At 33.2% G+C, this 20197-nt stretch overlaps 1 protein-coding gene and 1 long non-coding RNA gene across 2 annotated transcripts in view; both read right to left on the bottom strand.

Annotated features, from left to right (window-relative positions):
- LOC120333040 (uncharacterized) overlaps positions 1-20197 on the bottom strand; it is a 104900-nt gene that overhangs the window by 41430 nt on the left and 43273 nt on the right. The window lies entirely within an intron of this gene.
- LOC144431248 (uncharacterized) lies at positions 188-19583 on the bottom strand. Its single transcript, XR_013479883.1, has 3 exons — positions 19473-19583; positions 7388-7510; positions 188-527 (listed from the first exon to the last, which is right to left on the bottom strand). It is a non-coding gene; the product is annotated as an uncharacterized LOC144431248 (long non-coding RNA).

The following is a 20197-nucleotide window of genomic DNA, read 5'->3' as shown; positions in this document are numbered from 1 at the left end:
ATTTTTTCATACCAGGACATCAAATAAACGATTGCATTACAGGGTGTCAAAATACAAATAACAATTGTATTTAGTTTTCTGAGCTATTATTCAATTCATTAATGAATATATAATCAAGAGTTTGTTTGCAATTATTCAAATTACATAAATAGTTCTTCACGGGTCGAGCCATCTTGAACTTCCGCTTATAATCCTTTTACAGTGTGTATGGCATTTGGGTATAGTTTTAAACAACAGTCTTATTTGATATAAATACATTCGTGTGTACTGCCCAGTGCATTTGTTTGCGACCACATATTGGTAATCAGTGCACATGCATACGATCTCAAAGTACGTATGACAATGGGATACAGTTTCAAACCAACAGTCAATTTTTCTATATCAAAGTCTTGTGTGTGGAATCAACGCATTTGGTGGCTAGCACGTCTTAGTTATCTTCAATAAAACTCTTCTTCCTATTTGAATAATTGAGTTTCATTTTCTTTTGAAAAACAGAAAGAGTCGTCAAGTTTCATAATTGAGTAATCCTGTAAAAATATATATACATTTAGTTATTATGCCTTTTTATAGTAGTGGAAGTAAATTATGAGAAACTTATTACGTATGATGAGGCTCTACAAGGCGCCTATAACGTGTTGGGCGGTGACGCTGCGCGTCATCAACTCCCTCAGACTTATAACCTTCTAGTTTCACAATATTAACAACTCCACAACTTTGAATATGATTGTAGTCCATTACTGGCAATGAAATATCCAATCTACATGAACAATGTACGAGAGACGAATAATGTGATAAAATACGACAAATAGTGTGGTGATAAAAATGATTATTGTAGAGGTCGAAACGCATATTGTAGATGTATAGGGTTGCTAAAGTTTACGTCCAACCTAAGTATGTCGACAACATACTTAATTTCAAAAGATGCAAACAATAGCAACATTAATAATTTATGTAATATGAATGAACCTATTTAACCAAAATATAAAACAAGCAAACAATCCGTTTATTACGGCAATTAAATTAACACTACTTAAACGACAAACTTCTAATGCGAGCATTAACTCTTAAATAGCCGACTTGCAATGATCCGAAATACCGAAATAATAATAAACAAACAAGAATATGAAAAGACAAGACGATACAAGATTTTGTTTACGTCAACATGCTTATTTTCGTCCCACGAACAGGAGATTAAATTGCCTTAAAGGGAGTAGTCTATGAATGGTCATTCACCAAAAGTACAATGGCCGATAACTTTCAAAATAACCTCGGATCAAACATATATACGAAATAAAACAATTAAACTTTGTCTGTAGCTGAGGAAATGAATCTTACTATTAGTATGTGTAACCAATTACATGCTATTGTGGCATAATAAGGGATGCTATTGTGGCATAATAAAGGATGCTATTGTGGCATAATAAAGGATGCTATTCATACGAGTTTTTAATGTTTGCAGTAAAACAGTACATTGTTTTACAACATATCATTTGATACAATAACGCATGGGATGGATGTCTATTTTAAACATAACATTAACGTCCATTACATTATACTAGAGATTCCAACAAGAGAGATGTACCGATACCACTTGTCGCCGATACCGATCCGACAACAACGATAAAACGCCGATATCAATATTTTAAAGCAGAAATTGCCGACATTTACATGCTATGTAATTATTATTTCAAGTGTGCAGTCCAAACTAGTTGAAGTAACAGTTTACAAGCATTATTCATGCCACACAATTTTTCAGATTGAAAGAGACATATTTCAGATAATAAGAAATTAATATCTGAATCCTGATACGTATTTTGGTTTAAATACATTGCACACTGACGCTAATAATATCGGTGTTTGGTTAGAAAACTCATCGGGTTTGGCTACTGTGGGGGGTAAAATAAATAAATGTTTACTCACTCTATCTAACTGATACATCGAGTTGCGTGCGCAGAATTTTATGCCATTATAACGTCGTATTTTGTATTTTACAAATCTAAAAATTCCCATTTGATATATTTCCTCATAATTTCCATGTAATGTTAAAAATGTCAATATAAAAAATGGGCTGCAAAAATAGCCAAATTAGTTGGGCTGATAAATGGCTAAAATCAGGACATAATCCTATTCCCGTTTCTATTCGCGCGGTTGGGAAACAGCATTGCTCATACTTAACGAGGCTAATACCGTGAAAAGAAAAAAATAATTTTCATATCAGTATTTCGAGCTACTTTTTAAAAACATTCTGGAATTGATCAAAAAGTTACTTATCGTGGAAATATCAGCCCGATACCTTTTACCGAAAGCCTTTTAATTTAGTTTTGACCAGCACTGACTGTATAACGACATTGATGTTTGTTTTAAGCAGAAGGTAGAACACTCATTTAACCACTCCAACCCGAAATTGAAATTAATGAAAAGCCAATATACCTCAATTAATAATGAAATAAAACAAGTAAACAATACACGATAGTAATATGAACATTCGTTAAAAAATTAATATTCAAGCCAGACGATATTATTGCAAAATGAACCTAGCAATTTGTGTTAGTTTAGCTGCCCTCAGTTAATATTTGGACGTGTTTCAACTTAAAATTATTCTAATTTGAATCGAGCATTAAAATTGGAACCAAGTTGAAGTAATAAAAACGAGACTATCAGAAGACGACCCGTAAGTTACAATTACGTTATATTTTCATGGCATCGTGATTCCAGGACAAGTTCATAGATGACCTCTTATTAGGGGGAAAAGGAGAACAAACGATAAGCAAGAGACTCAAGTAGAAAATGCGTGTAAACATTCACAATAAATGGTCTTTTTAAAACCAAGAGAAAAAAAACTGTAAAATCAAAAACGATCTTGACAACAACAAAAAATGAATAAGTCTGAAACGCAAGGAGCTACAGAAAAAAATGTAGAATCCGCATTTTTATTTTTTCAAATGCTCAAAGTAGTATAATTTTGTGACAATTACAACCAACAAGGCTCATTTACGCAACGAGCGTATTTTTATTTATTTTTTGGCGCTCCAAATTTCATTAATGTGATACTAAATGAATAAAAGCAAAGCATTTCCGTCGGCAAAATTTAAAACTATCCAACGCCAAAACTTTGTCTTTCCAAACACAGTTTAGCGCCCAAGCACATTCTGTCTCATAATCATTATTTTATCTCGGCTTTAAATTATGAATTAGTTTCCTTTTGTGTATATTTTTCAGTGCACGCACAAGTTTAACCAGTGCTAGGCATTTGTAGCAGAGGCATTATCCAGCATATTGGGTGAATATAAGCGCCTTCAGTTAATAGTTAGTTGGACGTGTTTTAACCTAAAATTAATCTAACACTATCCAACATTGAAATTAGAAACAAGTTAAAGTAATGAAAACGCGGCTATTTGAAGAACTGTATGGTAATACGACATTATAGTGGCATGCCCTTAGTATACCCAAACAAGTTTTTAAATGTCCACTTATTAGTAGAGGATCAGCTAAAATAGAAGAACAAACGATTAAGCGAGGGCTTAATTAATATGACTCGGCATGTGTGCAGTCTAAATTGGATATTTTCTGGCCTGCCACCCTGTTTGGAACTGTTTTCTATGCGCTCAAAAATATGAATATCCAGTGTAAGCGTCAAATATGCAACATTGCAGCCTTCAACAGATTTAGCAACCAATCACAAGAAATCACATTTCTTTGCTACATTAGATACCCGACAGACGGACTGCACCTTTTGAAAAGGAGTCAGAAACATCAACATTGGAATATCAAGCGCACAAACCCAGGATAAACAGATCGAATAATAATCAAACACAACAATTTGATAACAATCAAAAACTATATGAATGTATGTATTATTATTCCTGTATTATAATTTCTACACCCCAGCTGTTTGATTTACATTTTTTACCACCAAAACTATGTCGTGTTTGACATTAAAACTTAACGGTTCTAATGAATTTACTAATGGAGACAAAATCCGAAAATATTTCGCTTTCAATTAATATGTTTTCAGTCAAATATTTGCCCCAATAAATTGGGCTTTTTTATGAATCTGTTGTTGTGCATGGCTTTCAAACATCTGATCAAGCGTTTTTGTTATGGCGGAGATATAGTGTGGGGAATCTTGTATAAATAAAACAGGGTATTAGGAACAAGAATTATGCAGTCTTTTTCATCTCTTCACCACGTAGCTTAAGATTTTCGCAAAATACCATTGTGTAATAAAGCATTGTTCTGCAAAAGTACTCGCAAGCTCTAATGAAAAACAAACTGATCAGTATCAATACGACAAAATCAGAAAATTCTAGAAAAATAAAGAAAAGTCCTCATGTTGCGTGTTTTTAAATCTACCAATTTATTACATTCATTTCTTTCTTAAATTCGTGGAAACGTTCAGCGCTTTTTTATTGATACGTTTGCTTGCATTTCTCCAATATTTAGCTTAACATTATTACTTTCCATCTTTACTGTTTTACTCAAGTAAGAACAATAAACATCATTGGGCATTTTCCAATTTATTTTTGTACGGCTAAGACATCCATGCGACAATGACTTAGAAATAAATTATTATTTATCAGAATTTTTTTCTATTTAAATGAAAATTCAAATTCACCAAACACAAATCTGAGTCAGGCATTTAGGTTACGACAGATTTAAATTCAATTCAAGGGAAGAATTAATTTCAGAAAAAAAAAAACACATCCCTGAATAAGATTTTAAATTTTTGAATCATTCCTAACCCGAACCCAAGCTGAACAACTACTAATTTGTTATGCCGGGAAAGCACTTAGGTGCTCATAAAAATGTGACCCTAATATATTTGTTGAGTAAGAGTTAATATCCTTTACGTATACGTCTCATCGTGTACTAAGTCAAAAGAGTAAATCAAAACAAAAGCAACAAGAAACTTTTGCGTCGTTTTCAAGCATGATATATGCTTGTCCGATTGTTTGTGGCCACGGTAGCACGTAATTTCTCTTTATCATATTTTCAATTCTCCGAGTTTTATGTCTGTAAGTATTTCAAAGTTAGAAATATACAGAGGAATATGTTATTACTTGAAAGAAAGTAATTTGAGCTAGCGAGCAATCGTTTTCAGCGCGTATATAAGCTAGTAATCATTACCCGCACAATAATAAACAAACATTAAATGCGCTCACTCGAAATTACTCGCGAAAACATGCGCCCTTTGTTAATTGAATATTTACTTTGCTTCAAAAGCAAGGTTTGGGCTTGCCAGAACGGTGACGTAATTTTTTCTTTCGTGAGAGACTTTGTTGTCGAGTCGATTTCGCTTGTATTTATCAGAGCGGTACCAAAACAAAACTTTCAAAAAAAAAATAAATAAAAAATTTCTCTCATTTTCAACGCGACACGGCTGAGCGAAAGGCACACGCGTATCGGGAAGCGTCTGGCACAAAGCTCCCTAATCAAATTTTCCGATGAGATTTGGCTCAAATGGAGGGCGGGTAGATTGAGTTAAGTTAATGACAGATTTAAATTTAATCCAATGGAAGCATCAACTTCAAAAAAAAACACCCGAATGCAGATTTCAAATTTTCAAATCATTCCTAACCCGAACCATATAACCCAAGCTGAACAACTATTATTTTTTGTTATTTTAAAGCGAGCGGGGGTGTTTTCCGAAATCTCATTTTTCCAAAGAAACATTTTCAACTGTGGTAATATACTTAAATATTTAATATACAGTGCAAACGAAATTGAGAATGAAACACAATAGCGGGGGAAAATTTGTATATTTCATTAAATCGAGCACTAATATAAAAAACTTGATTCAACAAAAAGTTGTGGTGGCTCAATGTGATTAATTTCAAAAAAATATTTAATTATTTTGATCTAATTTCGGCTGGGGGGTAAAAATTTGAATGTACCAATAATTTTTCGAACTATGTGTTTATGTGAACTATATGAACTATTTCAGGTTTTGGGTTTATGAATGACAGAAAATGTAATTTGATAAATTAGATATGAATTGGATATATTGGAATTGGATATATTAACAAAGCAGAAAAATTTATTGCATACCGGCTAAAACTGCACACCTGCCCGTGAACTAACCACTGCACAGTGGCGTAGCCCGGGGGTGGTTTTGCGGGTTGAAATTTTCTGGCTACGCCCCTGCCACCGCATTACATAACTTTACAAAATTATATAAATAAAATTGGGAGAAATATTTTGGACATCTTGTGAGGATAATTCGAATAATTGCAGATCTTCCTGAATAGCGGAATTTAACATGATATATCAGTTTATACCTGACAAAATATGAATTGAAAGATTATAAGATTACATACTTGCTCTTTACTCTTTAGACTATATAAGCTTCAATCTCACTCCGTGATGCACCAGACTATTAACAATGTCGATTTCGTTTGATGCAATGACTCTTTCAAGCAGTGTTTTAGAAAACTGAAAATAAATATATAGTTTCATTATCAAGTTTTGGATTTATAAATCACAAAAAATGCTGTTTGGCAGACGAAGCGTTACAGAAATATATTTGTGTTAGTGTACACAGCAGACTCTTGAACTGCATATTATGGTATTTTATTCTTGCTACAGCATCCTTGCATTACATGCATACGGATCCACTAGCGCAAAGGCATAGAGAAAGGATTGGGAGATAGTCTGGCGCAACCTCTACTGATCGTTATATTAGCCTTTTCGCGTGACTTCTGTATCCGAATGGATCCTGCCAAACTCCGGACACGACAACTACCACAAGAAAAGAATTTAGAAGCAATACTGAAAAGAATTCAACGCCTTTAAAAGAATCACATTAAAAGGACCCTGGCTATCAAGATCTGAGCCTAGAACACATTGATAAATGTTAAACACATTGGTAAATTCCACTAGCGCGAAGGCATAGAGAAAGGATTGGGAGTTAGTCTCGCGCAACCTCTACTGATCGCTAATTTATTAGTTGTTGAACGTGTAAGTTCTAATATCTGAGATGAACTGTAGCTAAATTTGCATAATTTGTAGACGATGTGATAGAAAAGTGCCATAATATAAAACTGTGTTAATTTGAAGGACCCTCGTCGAACCCCTGGAACAGCTCCAACGAACACCAAAAATTCGATTTAACCCAGGTAAAAAAAAAACTACTGTTCTAGACCAGCGTTTCCCAAACTTTTTCGGCCACGGAACTTTTACACTTTTTATCTCGCCTCGCGAAACAAAAATGAAAGGGTAAAATTGATAAAGGAAAACGGTCTAATGTAGTGGTTCCCAATGGATAATATTGTGGACATCTTGTGCGATAGTTGAAATATTTGCAGCTCTTCCTGACTAGCGGGATTGAACATGATATATATATCAGTTTATACGTGACAAAATATGAATTGAAAGATTATAAGATTACATATATACTTGCTCTTTACTCTTTAGACTATATAGGCGTCAATCTCACTCCGTGATGCACCAGACTATTAACAATGTCGATTCTGTTTGATGCAATGACTCTTTCAAGCAGTGTTTTAGAAAACTGAAAATAAATATATAGTTTCATTATCAAGTTTGGGATTTATAAATCACAAAAAGTGCTGTTTGGCAGAGGTAAAGCAAAGGTACACTTATATTAAAAATACATAAAAAAAAAATCAATCCAATGTTATGTTCATGTGTATACCGAGTCCATCTAACTTTAGGTGAAACTAAATTTCGTTGACCTAAGACACTATCAAGTTATTTAAATCACAAAAAATGCTATTTAACAGAAATACAGAAAAGAGATTTGGTTAAAGACATAGTCTTTTAAACTATGTCCTTATCAATCTTTGGAGCTGTAATTAACAGGGACACAGAGTAGCTAAGCTTATACTAGAAGTTTAAGAAAATAAAAATATTAATTTTTCGTTTAAATAAAATTATTTTCTGATTTGCTGCGTTACAGTATCGCCACTGGAAACGATATTTTATTTTGGGGCTATGGCGTAGTTAACCAATGCCAAATCGTATAGAATTCACATTGATACACTCAGTTGGAATTACTTATTAGCCAGAAAAAAAACGATAGTTGTCCGAATCATGATATTATACAGTATTTAGACTAGAGGATTTTCCAAAATAAATTCCATTTGACAGACAAACCAAAGCTGAGCTTATACTCAATATAATAAAAATAATACTTTGTCAGCAGGTTTCCCGAAAAAATTGCAGATATTATTTATTGATAGATATACAAGTAATTTACACGAGACGCGAGATATTCCAAACTTGGACGGCCTAAAATGTTTGTGTACCACAGGCATTGTGCGTTATATTTACCTAATATTGAGGTCCTCTAAATTAGCCACAGGGATTGTAGACATTCTACATTCATTATAAGAACATAACATATTAATACTCGAAATAAACTATGAAGAAATAGGGAATATATTTCTAGATTTGAAAGCTTATGGACATGAGGGGCATGGGTTCTAGGAACACTACCAATGAAGGTCTATACTGGTTATAAGGTATTTGCGGCTATAGTATATCATAGGAAATTTAATTTTAGGACACGAATTTTGGGAGAGGGGATTAACAACTACATTAATACCCTCTGGTGAAAACGGGTTTCAAGATAAAAAAAAAAATGGTATATGGTATGCAGAATGATAAGGACATGTTAGCTTTGGTACCTCATGATAAACGATTTTAGAGTCGTAATATTTGCAATAATAAAGCGTCATACATATTACATACACGCATGAATATAAGATATGAATACTCGCACTTAATAACAGCGCATTAGGAATATTGCCAGCTTCGAACACTTATCAACCTACTTCGAACATTCATAAATATGAATCGTATGGTTACTTGGACTACCAAAAATTGCCGGCTTCGAACACTTATCAATATGAACCGTATGGTTACTTGAACTACCAAGGAATGCCAGCTTCGAACACTTATCAATATGAATCGTATGGTTACTAGGACTACCAAGGGAAGTATAAGTCAGGTGAACAATTGGCCTAATTTATATATTATCCTTATTGAAAATTTCAGTTTGGGACACAAATTACATGGTTAACCAGTACCGAAGGTAGTAAGATTCACGGTTATATTAATGTACTTGATTAGACTCACTCCAATATTACCAGTATTGAAAATTTATTGCGATTCTGGATTGGAACATGAATGGCATGGTTATTATCTGTTTACTACCAGGTGGTATAAACCAGGGATTCCCAAAGTGGGCGGTTATAATTATATTATAACCTGATAATTTAGTGAAGAGTTAATCGTTTAACGAGCCTACAATTTAAATATAATAAGACGAATGAGAACACGCTGCACTGGGCAGGGTTTCAATAGCGCAGAAAATATTTAATTTAAATGGAGCTCCTTGAAATGCAATGAAATGAGTAAATAAAATCCATATGTCATATTTGAGAAATGCATCGATACGTGATTTTTATAAAGATGTATCTTTTTAATGAAAATCTCTCATAATTTGACAACCCATGCAAAATTGGCAGAAGGCAGAAACCTGGATTCTTTCATTTACGACCTCGTTTGTGGTAGAGAAGGGGTTTGTAATAATGAAACAAGTGCTATCAAAAAAAACATCGCCATTCAATTAGTAAACGGGGTGAGTTGAGATTGTGGCTGACGAAAATGTCACCAAAAATTAAAAAAAAAATACTCTCTGGAAGACCAATAAGCCTATATATCTCATTGAATAAAACACTATAAACTATTATTTACCTTGTTTATTTGTTCTGTATTATATTCGTTTCTGACCTCAAATATTTTTGTAAACTGGGTGGGTATATATTACTGCGAATAAAAAGTTTAGGAACCACTGATATAGACCATGATAATTTACAGATATTTTTCTGCGCTTAGTCGGATTCTTTTTTATAGTATGATACTATTTTGTGGAAAAAAACAAGTGAATTCTACACAGAATATTCAGAACCATGTTATCAATAAAGTAATACCCATATAAATAAAACACAAGAAATATAGACAAATCCGTGTATTTATTCTATTGAATCATTTATATAGATGTATACACATAATAACCTAACATATTAGTACCTGCAATCAACGATATAGCAATAGGAAATATATTTCTAGATTCAAAAAGTTATGAACATGAACGAACTATTACCAATAGGAAATATATTTCTAGATTCAGACAGTTATGAACATGAACGAACTATTACCAATAGGATTTACGGCTATATTGATACGTTACAGCAGTGGTTTTCAAAGTGGGCGTCGTCAATTTTTTTTTTTTGCGGAATCTCTTTTGCGGCGCGTAGAAAAAGTAATAATACAAGCGTGAAAATGATACTAAACAAGAAAAGGCTAAAAACGCAAGTACGACGTAGGCTACATTGACTTTGAATCGTTCAAGTAGTAAAGCTCCGTGATTTTGTTGCAACTGGGGATGCGATGATACTAAATGCCGTTTGGGCTTATTAGATAACATGTTTCACTGGCCAAAATCTTGCTTCAACAAAACATTGCTGCTTTTCTTCGTCGTTTTTAAACGAAATCGATGTAAAAAGAAATTTGGATTTTCTTCAATAAGGATCATCCTTCATTGGTAAAAAAAGCGTTGCGCACTCTGATCCCTTTTGCGATTTCGTATTCATGCGAAGCAAGTTTTGCGACCATGGTCGTAATACGAACAAAATATCGATCTCGAGTAAATGTTGAGAGAGAAATGCGTGCGGCTCTCACAAATCTTACCAAGGTTTAGTAACAGTTGTAAAAAGACCCAAGTATTCCCATCCCATTAAATGCAATTTCACTGACTTTGGTTTAGTTTTCTTTGATCGTTTAAATAAAACTCATTGCAAAAAAGGTTCTTTATTGGAAGGTAAGGTTTAATACGGTTTCCACAAAAAGTCGCAACTTCAGCATATTTTTTGGAGGGGGTCACAATACGAAGAAGTTTGAGAACCACTGCGTTACAGTATCGCCACTGGAAACGATATTTTAGTTTGAGGCTTGCATGGCGTAGTTAACCAGTGCCAAATGGTATAGAATTCACATTGATACACTCGGTTGGAATTACTTATATAACATCGTTATTGGAAAGCTAATGTAATTCTAGCTTGGAACACGAATGATACGGTTAACTGTTACTACCATGGTCATAGACCATGATACTTTCAAATTACATATATAAGATTAGCCAGATTGACCCAGAAAATTAAATCAATAAATTCTATGCAAGAAAATAATGACTATGCTATCAATAAAAGAAGGCAATATACATATAAATATGACACAGGATATATAGACATCCTTGTATCCGCAAAACTCAGTGTGTACTCAATTTAATTCATTATACATAGAAATGAGTTTCAATGTTTTAGAATTAATGATTTCCTCTCTATATTATTATTGATACAATGCTGTTGTAGCAGTTAGGTAGACGTTTTCAAGGGAGGATTCAAGGAGAAATCGATAAAGAAGTACTGGTACTTATATCTTGAGTATAATTTTTTTTCATAAGTATAGTATAGCTATGAAAATATTTTTACGAATTGTGGTGATTACAATGTAACTCTTGTTATGAAAATTTTCGCAACAACGCAAAAATAACTAGCTAGCTATAAGCTACATATAACAAATATTATGTTTCATTCAAAAATACCTTGAAAATACGGGGATGGACGGGGATGGAATGTAAATATCCAAAATATGCACGATTAAGTCCAACAAACAAAAAAATAGATTTAATTAGCTACATGCCCCCTCAAAAATTGTTTACGCCCCTTTTGCAAAGCGCGCCCCACCCTTTGAAAACCATTGCCCCAGTGAATAATTGCTTATACTATTAAATTTCATGCCAACGATACTAAGAAACGAACACTGGTCCGGTTCTAAAGACTTTGCCATATAAAATTATTAGCGCGCATTGGTGCCTAAACTAACAGTATCACTGCAAACACAAGGGGAAAAGCTCCTTCTCAACAATGACGAAAATTTGACAAAATTTGGAACGAAGTAATGCAAGTTTTATTCCGAATATTGGGCGGTAATATGACAAAAACACGTTTTTTTATTGCTAAAATTCATTCTTGTCTTATTCGTTCATTAGCCACAAAAAAAAAATAGTTGTCCGAATCATGATATTATAAAGTATTTGGGGGGTTTACCAGAAAAAATTCCATTTGACAGACAAACCGAAGCTGAGCTTATACTCAATATAATAAAAATAATACTTTGTCAGCAGGTTTCCCGAAAAAACGGACTTAGTTAACTTTTCGTTCATAATTATTATATATGTGTCCACCAGCCCTTTCACAAAGTATATTGTTAATGCTGAATATGTTTTGCTCTTTATAACTAACAAGAGAGCTATGCTCAAATATATGGACACGAAATCCATAACGAAATTTTTTACCATCATTTCCCTGAAAATCATATGGTTTTCGTGTCCCACGCGTCCCATGGGAAATACAAAGGTGTGTTATCCCATCCCATCTCATGGCACGTTTCCCATGGACAAGCCTGGACATAAGGTAACTTTGCGATAATGCGTATCCATATTAAGTTTTTGGCCATTCGGAAGCGTTGCCACAAAATCTTAATATGGCGAGCTGGAGTGAATATTTAATTATTAGATGCAAACAGCTAATTTTCAAAGAGATTCTAAAATTGTACAATATTCTGCCTAAAACTAAGCTATTAAACATGTACAACGATACTTCAAACACTTTTACGAAAATTTCTTCCCTGGTCTATTAAGGCATAGGTTCTCAAAGTGCTCCGTGGGAGAAACTTAGGCGCTCCGATTACTTAATAAAATACTGACTTGTCTAATTTTGTGACTGTCCAAAGAAATAATAACATCATTAATAAAATTTGACATCAGTAGTGTCGAAATATGACAACGAGCGCAAATTCAAATGTGACATTATATATAAGTAAGATCGCAGTGGATAAAAAGTTCTCTCTCGAGTAAAATATTCAATTCATAGCCGGTGCGAGCATTCAAAATATCTGGTCATAGTAATTTATTTGTGTTCTTCGTTACTCGAATTTTAGTCGGGAAAACTTTTACGATTATTTAATAAATGAAAAATCACTATTTGAAAATTGCACGAAATACGTCCCAAACTGCCAACTATAAGTAGACCGGAATCGTATTTTGAAGTTAATCAAATTTGATTTGTTTTTTCGGCACTCAAAATTATTTTAAAGATATCGACAAAATACGAACGATTGTAATTTAAAATATTGCAAAAAAAAAATGTTCGATATATTTTGCATTAATTATCTTATATATCGTCACATACAGAGAAAAAGTCGTATTGGGCTCCATCGGTAGTTTCAAAATAGACAAAAGGTACATCGCGCGAACAATTTACTGTGTTTCCATTTCAGTTCCTATATGGTATACATTTTAAAGAAATCCTAACATAACACAAATTTACAATGTCTGAAAAGCGTTTTCAATCTGCTGTGAGACTGCTAGAACAAAACCTATGGTGATATCTTCCGTTTTAGATTTTAGTCTTAATATTTTATAATGCCGGTTTTCAATTAAGAAATTGGGTTGCGAATTCATCTGGTATTAAGCCTATTAAAATGTTTAGCATTTAAATTAAGTAAAGTAATTTTAACTTATTTAGGAATAGTAATAGATACCAATTTTAAAATTGATTGTGGGGATCCGTGAATAGTGGTGATGAATGTAAATTAGAAAGATTCAAGATATTTTAATAACATACTTGCTCTTTAGACTCGGAAGCAGCCACCTCTCTCAGTGATGCATAATCGGACGAATAACCCCGCATGTCTTTAGATATAATGATGAATTGTCTTTCCCTCTTTCAAGAAGTGTTTCAGAAAGCTGAAATTTGTATGAGATAATGAAATGTAGGTAAATTTTGTATGATATTGGTTTGAATTATATATAGATGTTCGAACTACGTCATTATTAAGTTTGAGGTTTATAAGTTACAGAAAATGTAATTTGACAGGAGCACAGAGAAACTATGCTTATACTTAAGAGTTTAGATACATAAAAATGAAAATATTAATTTTCAGTTCACTGACAAATTATTCACAGATTTCCCCCTAAATTACAAATATTACTTTGGAATGATTTGTCAGCGTATAATATTGCAATACATCATATAAAATATATTTATATTCATGAATAGCACGTTGAAAATACGGCTACATATTCAAGAAAGGAAAATATCGAAAATAAGGCGGGAAAGATAAAATCTAACAAATTTTTCCTTTACGCCCCTCAATAAATTGTCCACGCCACGTCCAATAAATTGCGGCTATAGTATATCATAGGAAATTTAATTTTAGGACACGAATTTTGGGAGAGGGAATTAACAACTACATTAATACCCTCTGGTGAAAACGGGTTTCAAGATAAAAAAAAAATGGTATATGGTATGCCGAATGATAAGGACATGTTAGCTTTGGTACCCTATGATAAACGATTTTAAAGTCGTAATATTTGCAATAATAAAGCGTCATACATATTACATACACGCATGAATATAAGATATGAATACTCGCACTTAATAACAGCGCATTAGGAATATTGGCAGCTTCGAACACTTATCAACCTACTTCGAACATTCATAAATATGAATCGTATGGTTACTTGGACTACCAAGGATTGCCGGCTTCGAACACCCATCAATATGAACCGTATGGTTACTTGAACTACCAAGGAATGCCAGCTTCGAACACTTAGCAATATGAATCGTATGGTTACTTGGACTACCATCGATTGCCAGCTTCGAACACTTATCAATATGAATTGTATGGTTATTGGTTACTAGGACTACCAAGGGAAGTATAAGTCGGGTGTACAATTGGCCTAATTTATATATTATCCTTATTGAAAATTTCAGTTTGGGACACAAATTACATGGTTAACCAGTACCGAAGGTAGTAAGATTCACGGTTATATTAATGTAATTGATTAGACTCACTCCAATATTACCAGTATTGAAAATTTATTGCGATTCTGGATTGGAACATGAATGGCATGGTTATTATCTGTTTACTACCAGGTGGTATAAACCAGGGATTCCCAAAGTGGGCGGTTATAATTATATTATAACCTGATAATTTAGTGAAGAGTTAATCGTTTAACGAGCCTACAATTTAAATATAATAAGACGAATGAGAACACGCTGCACTGGGCAGGGGTTCAATAGCGCAGAAAATATTTAATTTAAATGGAGCTCCTTGAAATGCAATGAAATGAGGAAATAAAATCCATATGTTATATTTGGGAAATGCATCGATACGTGATTTTTATAAAGATGTATCTTTTTAATGAAAATCTCTCATAATTTGACAACCCATGCAAAAATGGCAGAAGGCAGAAACCTGGATTCTTTCATTTACGACCTCGTTTGTGGTAGAGAAGGGGTTTGTAATAATGAAACAAGTGCTATCAAAAAAAAAACATCGCCATTCAATTAGTAAACGGGGTGAGTTGAGATTGTGGCTGACGAAAATGTCACCAAAAATTAAAAAAAAAATACTCTCTGGAAGACCAATAAGCTTATATATCTCATTGAATAAAACACTATAAACTATTATTTACCTTGTTTATTTGTTCTGTATTATATTCGTTTCTGACCTCAAATGTTTTTGTAAACTGGGTGGGTATATATTACTGCGAATAAAAAGTTTAGGAACCACTGATATAGACCATGATGATTTACAGATACATTTCTGCGCTTAGTCGGATTCTTTTTTATAGTATGATACTATTTTGTGGAAAAAAACAAGTGAATTCTACACAGAATATTCAGAACCATGTTATCAATAAAGTAATACCCATATAAATAAAACACAAGAAATATAGACAAATCCGTGTATTTATTCTATTGGATCATTTATATAGATGTATACACATAATAACCTAACATACTAGTACCTGCAATCAACGATATAGCAATAGGAAATATATTTCTAGATTCAAAAAGTTATGAACATGAACGAACTATTACCAATAGGATTTACGGCTATATTGATATGTTACAGCAGTGGTTTTCAAAGTGGGCGTCGTAAATTTTTTTTTTTGCGGAATCTCTTTTGCGGCGCGTAGAAAAAGTAATAATACAAGCGTGAAAATGATACTAAACAAGAAAAGGTTAAAAACGCAAGTACGACGTAGGCTACATTGACTTTGGATCGTTCAAGTAGTAAAGCTCCGTTATTTTGTTGCAACTGGGGATGCGATGATACTAAATGCCGTTTGGGCTTATTAGATAACATGTTTCACTGGCCAAAATCTTGCTTCAACAAAACATTGCTGCTTTTCTTCGTCGTTTTTAAACGAAATCGATGTAAAAAGAAATTTGGATTTTCTTCAATAAGGATCATCCTTCATTGGTAAAAAAAGCGTTGCGCACTCTGATCCCTTTTGCGATTTCGTATTCATGCGAAGCAAGTTTTGCGACCATGATCGTAATACGAACAAAATATCGATCTCGAGTAAATGTTGAGAGAGAAATGCGTGCGGCTCTCACAAATCTTACCAAGGTTTAGTAACAGTTGTAAAAAGACCCAAGTATTCCCATCCCATTAAATGCAATTTCACTGACGTTGGTTTAGTTTTCTTTGATCGTTTAAATAAAACTCATTGCAAAAAAGGTCCTTTATTGGAAGGTAAGGTTTAATACGGTTTCCACAAAAAGTCGCAACTTGAGCATATTTTTTGGAGGGGGTCACAATACGAAGAAGTTTGAGAACCACTTCGTTACAGTATCGCCACTGGAAACGATATTTTAGTTTGGGGCTTGCATGGCGTAGTTAACCAGTGCCAAATGGTATAGAATTCACATTGATACACTCGGTTGGAATTACTTATATAACATCGTTATTGGAAAGCTAATGTAATTCTAGCTTGGAACACGAATGACACGGTTAACTGGTTACTACCATGGTCATAGACCATGATACTTTCAAATTACATATATAAGATTAGCCAGATTGGCCCAGAAAATAAAATCAATAAATTCTATGCAAGAAAATAATGACTATGCTATCAATAAAAGAAGGCAATATACATATAAATATGACACAGGATATATCGACATCCTTGTATCCGCAAAACTCATTGTGTACTCAATTTAATTCATTATACATAGAAATGAGTTTCAATGTTTTAGAATTAATGATTTCCTCTCTATATTATTATTGATGAAATGCTGTTGTAGCAGTTAGGTAGACGTTTTCAAGGGAGGATTCAAGGAGAAATCGATAAAGAAGTACTGGTACTTATATCTTGAGTATCATTTTTTTTCATAAGTATAGTATAGCTATGAAAATATTTTTACGAATTGTGGTGATTACAATGTAACTCTTGTTATGAAAATGCTCGCAACAACTCAAAAATAACTAGCTAGCAATAAGCTACATATAACAAATATTATGTTTCATTCAAAAATACCTTGAAAATACGGGGATGGAATGTAAATATCCAAAAAATGCACGATTAAGTCCAACAAACAAAAAAATAGATTTAATTAGCTACATGCCCCTTTTGCAAAGCGCGCCCCACCCTTTGAAAACCATTGCCCCAGTGAATAATTGCTGATACTATTAAATTTCATGTCAACGATACTAAGAAATGAACACTGGTCCGGTTCTATAGACTTTGCCATATAAAATTATTAGCGCGCATTGGTGCCTAAACTAACAGTATCACTGCAAACACAAGGGGAAAAGTTCCTTCTCAACAATGACGAAAATTTGACAAAATTTGGAACGAAGTAATGCAAGTTTTATTCCGAATATTGGGCGGTAATATGACAAAAACACGTTTTTTTATTGCTAAAATTCATTCTTGTCTTATTCGCTCATTAGCCACAAAAAAACGATAGTTGTCCGAATCATGATATTATAAAGTATTTGGGGGGTTTACCAGAAAAAATTCCATTTGACAGACAAACCGAAGCTGAGCTTATACTCAATATAATAAAAATAATACTTTGTCAGCAGGTTTCCCGAAAAAACGGACTTAGTTAACTTTTTATTCATAACTATTATATATGTGTCCATCAGCCCTTTCACAAAGTATATTGTTAATGCTGAATATGTTTTGCTCTTTATAACTAACAAGAGAGCTATGCCCAAATATATGGACACGAAATCCATAACGAAATTTTTTACCATCATTTCCCTGAAAATCATATGGTTTTCGTGTCCCACGCGTCCCATGGGAAATACAAAGGTGTGTTATCCCATCCCATCTCATGGCACGTTTCCCATGGACAAGCCTGGACATAAGATACTTTGCGATAATGCGTATCCATATTAAGTTTTTGGCCATTCGGAAGCGTTGCCACAAAATCTTAATATGGCGAGCTGGAGTGAATATTTAATTATTAGATGCGAACAGCTAATTTTCAAAGAGATTCTAAAATTGTACAATATTCTGCCAAAAACTCAGCTATTAAACATGTACAACGATACTTCAAACACTTTTACGAAAATTTCTTCCCTGGTCTATTAAGGCATAGGTTCTCAAAGTGCTCCGTGGGAGAAACGTAGGCGCTCCGATTACTTAATAAAATACTGACTTGTCCAATTTTGTGACTGTCCAAAGAAGTAATAACATCATTAATAAAATTTGACATCAGTAGTGTCGAAATATGACAACGAGCGCAAATTCAAATGTGACATTATATATAAGTAAGATCGCAGTGGATAAAAAGTTCTCTCTCGAGTAAAATATTCAATTCATAGCCGGTGCGAGCATTTAAAATATCTGGTCATAGTAATTTATTTGTGTTCTTCGTTACTCGAATTTTAGTCGGGAAAACTTTTACGATTATTTAATAAATGAAAAATTACTATTTGAAAATTGCACGAAATACGTCCCAAACTGCCAACTATAAGTAGACCGGAATCGTATTTTGAAGTTAATCAAATTTGATTTGTTTTTTCGGCACTCAAAATTATTTTAAAGATATCGACAAAATACGAACGATTGTAATTTAAAATATTGCAAAAAAAAATGTTCGATATATTTTGCATTAATTATCTTATATATCGTCACATACAGAGAAAAAGTCGTATTGGGCTCCATCGGTAGTTTCAAAATAGACAAAAGGTACATCGCGCGAACAATTTACTGTGTTTCCATTTCAGTTCCTATATGGTATACATTTTAAAGAAATCCTAACATAACACAAATTTACAATGTCTGAAAAGCGTTTTCAATCTGCTGTGAGACTGCTAGAACAAAACCTATGGTGATATCTTCCGTTTTAGATTTTAGTTTTAATATTTTATAATGCCGGTTTTCAATTAAGAAATTGGGTTGCGAATTCATCTGGTATTAAGCCTATTAAAATGTTTAGCATTTAAATTAGGTAAAGTAATTTTAACTTATTTTGGAATAGTAATAGATACCAATTTTAAAATTGATTGTGGGGATCCGTGAATAGTGGTGATGAATGTAAATTAGAAAGATTCAAGATATTTTAATAACATACTTGCTCTTTAGACTCGAAGCAGCCACCTCTCTCAGTGATGCATAATCGGACGAATAACCCCGCATGTCTTTAGATATAATGATCAATTGTCTTTCCCTCTTTCAAGAAGTGTTTCAGAAAGCTGAAATTTATATGAGATAATGAAATGTAGGTAAATTTTGTATGATATTGGTTTGAATTATATGTAGATGTTCGAACTACGTCATTATTAAGTTTGAGGTTTATAAGTTACAGAAAATGTAATTTGACAGGAGCACAGAGAAACTATGCTTATACTTAAGAGTTTAGATACATAAAAATGAAAATATTAATTTTCAGTTCATTGACAAATTATTCACAGATTTCCCCCTAAATTACAAATATTACTTTGGAATGATTTGTCAGCGTATAATATTGCAATACATCATATAAAATATATTTATATTCATGAATAGCACGTTGAAAATACGGCTACATATTCAAGAAAGGAAAATATCGAAAATAAGGCGGGAAAGATAAAATCTAACAAATTTTTTCTTTACGCCCCTCAATAAATTGTCCACGCCACGTCCAATAAATTGCGGCAATAGTATATCATAGGAAATTTAATTTTAGGACACGAATATTGGGAGAGGGGATTAACAACTACATTAATACCCTCTGGTGAAAACGGGTTTCAAGATAAAAAAAAAAAATGGTATATGGTATGCAGAATGATAAGGACATGTTAGTTCTGGTACCTCATG

Source organism: Styela clava, chromosome 13 (genome assembly GCF_964204865.1).
Source record: "Styela clava chromosome 13, kaStyClav1.hap1.2, whole genome shotgun sequence".
Taxonomy (NCBI): domain Eukaryota; kingdom Metazoa; phylum Chordata; class Ascidiacea; order Stolidobranchia; family Styelidae; genus Styela; species Styela clava.
This window is presented reverse-complemented; position numbering and strand designations above follow the sequence as displayed.